This window comes from Marmota marmota, unplaced genomic scaffold, assembly GCF_001458135.2.
Source record: "Marmota marmota marmota unplaced genomic scaffold, marMar, whole genome shotgun sequence".
Taxonomy (NCBI): domain Eukaryota; kingdom Metazoa; phylum Chordata; class Mammalia; order Rodentia; family Sciuridae; genus Marmota; species Marmota marmota.
Genome location: NW_025999900.1, coordinates 2,226,612 through 2,238,075, shown reverse-complemented (window position 1 = coordinate 2,238,075; position 11,464 = coordinate 2,226,612).

Below are 11,464 nucleotides of genomic sequence, written 5' to 3'. Positions count from 1 at the left end.
TAATTTACAAAGACTGACAAATTTAAATAATCTTTATTTCTCACTATAAATAAGAGTTGGCCAAAGAAAGCTAAAAATAACTTCTAGTCTTAGCACATTCATTGAAGATATGTGTAGGGTGGAGTTTGTGTTAGATGTTATAAAATACAAGCAAACAAAAGACAAGCTGAAAATGGATTATAAAGCATCTTTCTGTTAAATCTAGTCATGAATACTTTGTTCAAATGCAGACTTGTATCATTTCTTAGGGGATTTTGTTGTCATGACAACAAGTTTTACAAGAATATTTTCAACTTCCATAGTTAGAATTACACAGAAAGAGTTTGATACAAGAACACAGGTGAGCTTTAGTTATTTTCTTTGGCTAAAGTCCCCTGTTTTATTACAGTCATATCCTTGAAAAAAATTATAGAGCTAACACTACCTTCTTCTGCAAAATTAGGTCTTTTGCTATAAGGATTTTTATTTCCTGAGAAAAGGAATTTAAAAGGCTCAAAATTTTTCTCAGTTTTAATACTATTAGATTGAAAGGTAATTTGTAATGAATAAGCCACGATGACATCTATTACATGAAAGGACTTTGAAATTACATTGTCTCATGTAGAGATAAATTTTGATGAGAATTGTAAGTCAAACATAGTTGAAAATATAGGTTGAATACGAAAATACTATTAAGAATGTGATGGCAGTCATTCTGCAGTGGACATATTCTTTTATCTTACTTGAAAATCTCATAATGTAAAAAAAGGGGGTAAAAAACTTCTGATCCTATTTCTCCTTTGCAAATGATTTCAAGATAAATGAAAAATCATGTGTGTGTGTGTGTGTGTGTGTGTGTGATTTTCAAGTTGTATACACCTATATTACTGATTTATAGCTATGCACTTAACAGATAGTAATCTTCCAAATAATCAACACACAAAGTGTGTTGATTCCTAAAGAGGTAATAGGTGCTAGGTTTTTTTTTTTTTTTTTCCTAATGTGATGCTGAAGATTGAACCCAGTGCCTCACTTGTGCTAGGCGAGTGTTCTACAACTGAGCCACAACCCCAGCCCACCTATGAAAAATTGTTTTCTATGTGTGTAATATGAAGTGTAATGCATTCTCTTGTCATATACAACAAATTAAAATTTAAAAAAAAATAAAAAAAGAATTAGATACCAAGGTTGAAACATATAGTGTTGTGGTTAATCTGTAATTTCTGTTAATAATATATATAATATTTACTTATTAAAGATAAGAACCATACACTTAAAAAAGAGGTAAGAGGTGGAAAATCTGTATTTGATGATTTTAAAAACCTTTAATATTCTAAAATATTTAAAAATCATCATTTGAGTCAAGAGCAGCCCTTTATCATAGTAGCTTAAGAGGACTCAGATTTTAGTGCTTTTATCTTTATCCTCCTTGTCACTTTGAGAATGTTTTTCTAACCCTAGACATAGGAGACCATTCTATCCTACTAACATTCTAGAAAGATTCATTTTATGATTGCCTTGCCTATTGATTACAATAACTCATACAATATATAATAAATTTCAGCTAGAGTTTGAGGGGGAAATATGTTCCTTGGGTTCTAGCCTACCTCTACCGTACGTATAGTAGAATGGAGCCTTAAGCAAGGTTTTTTACTCTTATGTGTTTTTTTTTTTTTGTTACCTTTTATCCAAAATGGGGCTAGTATTACTTTGATAGAACTTTCAGGGATTCCTGGTCCTATTGGTTGTCTGATTTACCCAGGCAGAAATCTAAATTGTACAGATGGCTACTAGAGTTCCATCCACATCATCTGCACTCCAAGCAGCAGATCTCAGAGAAAGAAACAAGAAGAGTGAGCTCAATCTTTGAAAGGGATTCCTAGAAACAGTACACAACACTTCAGCTCACAACTCTCCTTGGTGAATTAGTGACATAGCATTACTTAGCTTACAAGGGTGACTGGGAATGTGTTGAGCTTTAGCAAGGTGGCAATATGGCTGGCCAAATATACAGGGTTACTTTTGCTAAATAGAAACAGAAGAATGGAATTTGGGAGATGGTTCACAATTCACAGCAGAGACTCTCAGAAAATGTTCATGGTGCTGCTTTATACTGCATATTCCAAAGTAGAATGTGAAAGAACTAAATGCATCAATTAGGAAGCAACTTGGTAAAAACATCTTTTCCTTTAGTGTATAATCACAGGTAGGTAACTCACTTAATGGATTTACAGAGCTGAGGTAAAGAGATGAAGCTCTTTACTAAATTAGCTGCTAATCTCCAGACTATTCCCCTCCCCCAAATTCTTGCCTTAAATCTATCTCTGAACCTAAAAATATTTACTAAGAATCGTTTTTTTAAAAAAATACTAAGCTTTCATTCTGCCAGGGCTAAATAATGAGTAAGATACTCTCATCCCGTTTATTAGAGGTGAGTGCTAAGGAAACTAAACACTGTTTAAGGTGCTAAAAGGAGTTATAAAGTAAGTTTGTAGGACAAGAGATAGAGGGCTGACCCTGGAATGGAATGGATAGAATTCCATGTAGGTCTGTGGTAAATGAAGGATGAATTTTGAGTAATGACCAGACCACACCGGGCATATATGAGAGAAGAGGACATAAAACTTAGAAAAGCTTGAACAAAAAGACTTAGATGTCTTACTGAGTGACAAATATGTCCTCAGTTCATTAAGAAAATGGCAAGACATTGACAACAGTGGAAGCAAGGAAGAGACAGGCAATGAATTCTACTGCAGCGTGTAGAGTAAATTAGAGACAATGAGAGATGGAGGCAAATGAAATAATATACTGTATCCCTGCTGTGAACATACAGATGAGGGGAGAACAGGACTTGAACAGGAGTCTTTAAAGGTCGGTGACTCGGTGACTGAAAGAGTAGCATTACTATTAAATCTAAGTCAGGAGATGAAACAGGTTGGACATTTTTTTTTTTTGATAAGCCAAATTTTGAAATAACTATTTTGAGGTTCCTGAAAGGTGCTGAAAGTGATAAGCCAGACCAAGTTTACAGATATTTATAGAGCCAAACGGTGAGTCCAAATCTTCCTTGGCCACTTACTAAAGGTGCCATGTAAATGGATTAATCAGCCTGATGATGTCTCAGTTTCATGATGGGCGTGATGGTAGCATCTGCTCATTGGGTGATTGTGAAGACAAGATGATTGAATACCAGTCCCTAGATTAGAGTAGGTAATTTACATGGGTCACTATCATAATGATCATCATCATTGTTTGTTACTCAGAGTGATTGAAGGGATCAAAAGGAAAAATAAGAGGCTGGCAAAGAGGACAGAGGAAGAAGGAAAACCAAGGGGAAGTGATGGACTAGAGTCCTCCAGCCCTTATATGAGGGCATCTTAGTTAATAGGACATAAACACCCCAGGAAACAGAAAACAGTTAATGTCAATAAATATGGAAGGTAGAACCTTTGAAATAGCAGATTCAGGACAGTAGTCATGGCAGAATCCAGATTGCAAGAGGTTACCAGGTAAGGAGATGGTAAATGGAGACAAGGTGATGTATCCTATTTGTTTAAAAGAAAAATAGAAATTGGTATGGAAAAGAAGGAAAGGGATAAGGTTGAGTAGACTAAATGGCAGGAGAGAAACATATTTGAGATTGGTTTGTTTTTGTGTGTCATAAAAATGTGAAAATATTGTTAAGGCAAAGGGTGGATGGGTAGGAGAGAACGAAATAAGAAATCCAAACAAGAGAGAAAATACAAGCGAAAGAGGGGGAAAGAGCTATTCACGGGGGGATGGGGTTTAGTTTCTGCTAAAAGAAGTGAATTAAATAAAAGGCTTAAATACAGAAATATATTTGAAATGCTGTTTTTATTATAAAAGAATGAATGCTTGTTAGAAAAAATTAGGAAAATACAAGTAATATTCAATGAAAAACAACACATAATTCTACCAAAGAAAGGTACTATTAAAATTTTGATATATAGCCTAATAATCTATTTGTATTTTCCTATTGTCATTGTATTATGCACATTCCCTTTGAAATCATCCTTTTTAATGGATACATACTTACGTGTCATGTGGTCATGACAGTAATTAAAAATTTAATTAGTACTTTGAACATTCTAATTGTTGGCAGTATCTCACTTATATCATTAGGGCTTCAGTGACCATCTATATAAGTAAAATCTTCCTCTTGGATTTAGTTCCTCATAATGAATTTTTTTTTCATACTGGGAATTAAACCCAGGGTCACTTTATCACTGAGCCACATCCCTATCCATTTTTATTTTGAGATAGGGTCTCACTAAGTTGCTTAGGGCCTTATGAGGCTGGTCTCAAATTTGTGATTCTCCTGCCTTCGTCTTCTGAGTCTCTGGCATTACAAGCATGTGCCACTGGCCCATTAATGACTTCTTAAAACTAAAATTACTTGGTTAAAGAATATGAGCCATTTAGTATTACCACATCTGCCGGATTTCTCTCCAGTAGTTGGTAGAACTTTGTACCTCCACCATCTTACCATAGCCTCCCCAGCTGTAGGATGGTCAGCTGTAAAGTAGGCAGGAGGTGAGCAGAAGGCCCATTTTAGATGGGCCATGCTGTTTAGAGGCAAGATTGAGAAGCCAAATTATCTGCAGATTGTGAGGAGAAGACTACTGGAGACAGACAGATCTGAGAAATTCCTTGTGAGTTTGTGAGGTTGTTTTATATACCTTCAACGTCTTCCAGGAAAACATTGTACAAGAGAACCTGGGTGTACATACAGAGTTCTTGCTTTTCTTCAATGATTAACTCACCATTTAGCTGAAAGGAACTAGAATGGATTACAAATGGAGGTTTGTGTAATCTTTTGATGTTTTGTATGGATGGCAGCCGTTAAATCTTTCTTTGCACTAAAAAGTAGATGATAATCTAGTGGTTTTCTGGGTCCACAGTTACGTCTCATTAATCAACCAATAAAATTTTATTGGTCCTTTTGTAAGCAATGCTGGGCCAAAAATAAAGGATTTCCTCTTGTGTGCATGAGACAGTTGGAGTCTGGAAATTTAAACAGACTTTCCAAAACACCAGAGAAATATATCTTTTTTTTTTAAGTGTAATTTATTTATATATTTTGGTAGAAAGCTTATTGTATTTGGTTTAAAGACTTTAAATTGTTTCAAAGATGCTTTGTATCTTCATTTGATTAACTTTCTTCCAAAATTTTAAAAGTGTTGCACAGGGGAATTCATATACACTCTTCAGTAATCTGATCCATTTGGGAAATATATTATCAGAGTTATAGATTATTTTGAAAACTATAGCTTTTTTTTTTCAAATAACTATCATGATTGCAATTAACTATAAACATTGCTAAGTAGATAACCCACCAGACTCTACGTTGGCCATGTGACTTTACTATTATTTACCTATTATTGCTATTATTATTATTTATAGTTCAAGGGTAATTTATGGAGCTATGAATTTGGAATTATTTTCAATGAGCACAAAAGAGGAGTGCAGTGGTCCTTTCTTTGCAGGTAGGACTGATGGTAATTATCAACTTGGTGTGCCAACTGTGGCTCAGGAGATCGATGCCAAGCAGCAGGCCTTACCACACTGCACCCATGTGGCATTGATTTTTTGATTTGCGGCTAAAACCGTTGTCCACTATAATTTCACATCTGATAAATTACATATACATTTTTGTGGTTGGAGGTTACCAGTAATTCTTATTCAGAATCTGTATTCACAATACTTATGTTGAAGAAGGAAAAGGTGTAACCAAAATAATCTGTTGCAAAATATTCCTCACACCTGAGTGAGGAACTAGGCTTTAGGAAGATTGGAGACATAGGATTTACTGATAACACAATTGCTCACCATATCAGTTCCTACAGGTTTCCTCAATGCCGAAAGCAAAGCTATTCTCCACCTTCTGTCGGTTCAGGTAGCTACCTAGATCTGAGCCCAGAAACAACTCCAGATCTGAGCCCAGAAACAACTCTTACTAAGTCAAATGTGTCTTTGGTTCTTCTCCTCAGGCATAACCTCTCTTTTCTTCTATCGTTAGCTGAAAGTATAGTCTCACTATTTGCTTGATATTAAACTGGTGCCTCAGCAGCCATTTTTAAGCTGATCTAGGCTGTTTGAAACACAGTGGTGCCCTGATGCTCTTGGTGGAGTTCAAACAGCCAGCACCCCTGCGTGGCGGTATGCCAGGCAGCCTGCTTGCTGCTCATCCCACTGACCCGACCCCAAACCCAACATGAGCCACAGCTATGGCAGAACCAAATGGTTTAGACCAGAGTCATATAAATGAGTTCCTGCTTCTCAGGTGTTTTCTTTCTTGCTTTTTAAAAAATTTATATATAACAGCAGAATGCATTACAATTCTTATTACATATATAGAGCTCAATTTTTCATATCTCTGGTTGTATACATTGTATACTCACACCAATTCGTGTCTTCATACATGTACTTTGGATAATAATGATCATCACATTCAACCATCATTAATTACCCCATGCCCCCTCCCTTCCCCTCTCACCCCTCTGCTCTATCTAGAGTTCGTCTATTCCTCCCATGCTCCTAGATGCCCTTCAGTGGATGAATGGATAAAAAAAAGTGGTATATGTACACAATAGAATATTACTCAGCAATAAAAGAGAATAAAATCATGGCATTTGCAGGAAATGGTTGGAGTTAGAGAAGATAATGCTAAGTGAAGTTAGCCAATCCCCCCAAAACCAAATGCTGAATGTTTTCTTTGATATAAGAAGGCTGATTGACATAGAATTTACAGGGAAATGGATGGCATTAGAGCAGATTATGCTAAGTGAAGCTAGCCAATCCCTAAAAAACAAATGCTAAATGTCTTCTTTGATATAAGGAGAGTAACTAAGAACAGAGTAGGGACGAAGAGCAGGAGAAGAAGATTAACATTTAACAGGGATGAGAGGTGGGAGGGAAAGGGAGAGAGAAGGGAAATTGCATGGTAATGGAAGGAGACCCTCAGGGTTATACAGTGGAGGGGGTAGAGAGAGAGGAGGGGAGGGGAGGGGGGAGGATGGGAAAGGCAGCGGAGCACAACAGACACTAGTATGGCAATATGTAAATCAATGGATGTGTAACTGATGTGATTCTGCAATCTGTATATGGGGTGAAGGTGGGAGTTCATAACCCACTTGAATCAAAGTGTGGAATATGATATGTCAAGAAATTTGTAATGTTTTGAACAACCCACAATAAAAAATTAAAAAAAAAAAAAGAAGGCTGATTGATAGTGGGATAGGGAGCGGGAGCAAGGGAGGAATAGACAACTCATGTGTTTTCTTTGAAGCAATCAATCCACAAGCTTCAGGGGAAACCCGGAGGGGACAGGTTTAAAAGGCTCAGTCCTGTAGTAGGTCCTCTCTCTCTTGTTCCTCACCCACTGCTGGAGCTTCCTGCTACCTCCACATTTCCTGTCGGCCTCCTGTCTGCACCCCTATTCTTTCTTGGATCTGTAAGTAACACATTTTAAACTTTTTGTCTGTTTTATGCAGCTTGGTTTCGCCTCATTTTTGTGCCTCACCTGACACATCTTAACCTCAGCTTCCCCCATTAATGTTTTCCTGGAGAGTGGCTCCCTTAATGTCCACTCTTGACAGAGACCTCAAGACCAAATTAGATAAGCCGTAACACGAAAAATTAAACACCTGGTCTCCACCTACAAATTCATGTCGATATACATTGGTATATTCTACGTTAACAGAGACATTCTCTCATGTCCCTTCTAAAAACCAAACCAAACAAAGCAAAAAATTGGCTTAGTTTGATTGGGCTGTGATTTCCTACCACATGTCTGTTGCTTTGTCTGGAAAACATCTGTGGGTTATTATATTTTCTCTTAAATTCAAAGGTCTCAGCTCAATTTATCAAATCTCTGTGCATCTCTATGTAGATGTCTAAGCATCCTGTGATGCTTTTCCTCGCTGTTCTACTCTGTGAATTTCTAGTCTCTTTCTTCATGATTGGCCTTAAATGCAGTCACAAAACAAGATGTGACTGGTACTTTCAATCCTCTGTTTTCACTTGGAACCCCTCCACAATGTGGCCTCCAAGTGCATGGAAATAGCTTCCTTCTCCTCCCGGAACAGGACTTCCTTAATTCCTCTCCAGGACTTTAAGGCAGTAAATGGCCCTCTCTTCTTGACTCTTTATTTTTATTTTTGGTGGTACTAGGGGTTGAACCCCAGGGCCTTGTGCATGTGAGGCAAGCACCCTACCAAATACCATGAGCTATATCTCCAGTCCCCCTGGACTCTTCATTCTTCTTTCCTCCTTAGTTAAACCTCTGTAGTTTTATGGCCTGCTGCTATCTAGGGTGAATTTTGGTTCTTGGAATGAGGTATGTGAGAAATGCTAACCTAAGTCCAGGGAGACAGAGCAACCAATGTTTCCTCCCTGACTTTAGGTCCTAGTTTTTGTGCTGCCAGACCAGGGTCCCCCTTGCTTCAACTTTCTCATTCCTTCCATCTGAACACTAGCCTTGATCCCTTGACTAAATCACTGCCTTGATTTTAGCATTTTCTTCCCAACCACATTTTCCTGTCCTTAAACTCCAGGTGCCTCTTTGCTGAAAGTCCTCTCCCTGTGAACTCCTTGAAAGTGCTCTGTGTCTTTCTACATGGAAAAGAGGAGGCTGATATATTGTTACCTTTATGCTTCTTGATCCCTCACTTCACTATGTAGTCAATTACCACCTTTGATGGATTATTTCTTTACATGTTTCAAAGCTGTTTCTAACTTGATGTGAGGGTTATTGTTCTGATTGAGGCTATCACTAACTCTTTTATAAAGTTTTACATATAATTGGTATTATTTATTATTATTATTATTATTATTATTATTATTATTATTATTATTATTATACTGGGGATTGAATCCAGGGGAATTTAACCACTGAGACACATCCCTTGCCCCAACTTACATTTTATTTAGAGACAGGACCTCACTAAGTTGCTGAGGCTGCCTTTGGACTTGAGATCTTCCTGGCTCCTGAGAACAGGCATGCCCCACCATGCCTGGCCATACAATTGGTTGTCTTAGTGCTAACATGCTCTCTCCCCAATTGGTCTGAGCCCATTCCTCCATGAAGACTTAAATGATCCTCACTGAAAGAATGATCACATATCCCATATGATCTCTATGAGAGGCAGACAAACTGGATCAATGTAATATTTTCAGTGAGGTGATATTCTAAATGTTTTACGAATATTAATCCATTTCATGCTTAGGACAACTTTATTATTCTAGTATTCTTTATTCTGTTTTATAAATGAGAAAACTGAGGCACTGATATATTTAGAAACTAGTCCAAGTTTGCTAGCTAGTTCAAGAATAGAGTCACAATGTGATCAGATACTTTAATTTCAGTATCTTTATTTAGCTAAGGTTATTATCTTCTCTTCACAGATACTCATAAATACTCAACAAGTTGTACATAACATGCTATAAATAGTCTAATTTACTTTTTACTTTAAAAGAAATTTTCTATTTTCCTTTTTGAATTCTAAATGTTGTTTGGACAATAACCCCCCATCTTCACCTTGGTTTAGTAGAGATAAAGTATCTTTGGGTATTAGGAATTTGTGGATCTAATCTATGCAAGTTATTACAATCTAAAAATGTAGGATATACTATCACAAATAACAAATTTTCAAGCAGGGAGAAAATAGAGTTAAGAATATTATAGACAGGTATGAAATACCAGAGCCTTGAAAGTATGTGCTACATTTTACATGTAGAAATTAGGAAAGCAGGAAGAAGGCATCTGAGGTCAGAGACAAGGAGAGACAGAAGGAGAGAGAAGAGAAATAAAATCAAGGGTTATTTCACATTGCTCAGAGGAAGGCAATGGATGATGAGCTGTGAACTCCACGTGTCCTTTTGGCATGGGAGTTTTACTCTAGGTGAGACACCAGTCTTGCATAAGGATCATCTGTAATATAGCAGGATGCTTCTCCTATCGAGTTGGCTTAATGTCCAGAGATGAGAAGAAATGAGAGAAATTGAAGAAAAAACATACGGAAAAGGATTTCTTTTTTTAAATTAAATTATTTATTCTGATTTGTTATACATGATGTCAGAATGCAATTCATTTTATATTACATATATAGAGCACAATTTTTTAAGTCACTGGTTGTACACAAAGTATTTTCACACCATTCGTGTCTTCATACATGTACTTAGGGTAATGATGTCTGACTCATTCCACAGTTATTCCTACCCCTTTGCCCCCTCCCTTCTCCTTCCTCTCCTTTGCCCTATCTAAAGTTTCTCCATTCCCCCCATGCTCTCCCCAAACCCCCATCGCCATTATGAATCAGCATCCTCATATCAAAGAAAACATTTGGCCTTTGGTTTTTGGGGATCGGCTAACTTCACTTAGCATTTACCTGAAAATGCCATGATTTTATTCTCTTTTAATGCTGAGTAATGTTCCATTGTGTGTGTGTGTGTGTGTGTGTGTGTATTAGGGAAACACATTTCTAAGGGAAAATTTTTAAGTACATTTTTTCTTTCATAATAGTCATTCAAATGGTGATTGAATGTGACAAGGATAAAACCTGAACAAAGGTTCAGTTCAGTTCAATTATTTATCCTAATTTGGACTAAAGGCAGGTTAAGATACAAAACTCTTTTCATCGTCACCAAGAGAGAAACACTCTCCTAAAAACAGCAAGTATGCTATACTGTTGCATGTGGGGAGGAGGTAGAGTTCTCCCTGTGGGTTTTTAATACGTGTCAGTATGATCTCCATGGTTTGTAAACTATGCTCTTTCACCTTTGCTGACATATTTATTTACCTCCTATCAATTTGTTTGATTAGTTAAAAATGAGAGAGATAAGGACAGCATTGGCTAAAACATTTAGGCCTGTAATCAAGACCTGAGACCTTCCTGAACTTTGGGTGAGATACGAGGGGGAAATAATTTCTAGGAGCCCTCTCTCATTTCTCTGCTTCCACCATTCATTTGGGAAAGAGTGAATCCCAGGGGAATAGGATGCTTTGGTTGTCTACAAGGCAACCAGCAATGGCTTTATATGTATAGTTTCCTAATGTTTAAATAAAGGAAAAATAAAAACAAAAACAAGTTCCCGATTCCTGCATTTGTTCTACTTATAGATCATATCCTTTTTGTGGCAGGGTATATATCCTTATTCATATCCTCCTTCAAGGCTAATAATTTTTAGCAAATGGAAACAGTTTTTTTTAAAGGTTAGTTCTTTTTAGTTATTAAATACAAATTCTGGCATAAGAAAAAATACATCAAGCTGTAGATAGAAATGAAAGGGGAGTAGATGAAAATCCAAGATAGCATAGATCACCTAGATCCCTTGGTTCTGTATCAGCCTTCAAGTGAGGGTTAGGGCAAGCAGGCAGGTCTCCACCTTTTGCTCCTGGCTTCAGGGTATCTTTGAACACGCTGGATGGGCCTCACAAAGCAGCCATGCAAATTGCTCTCAATTA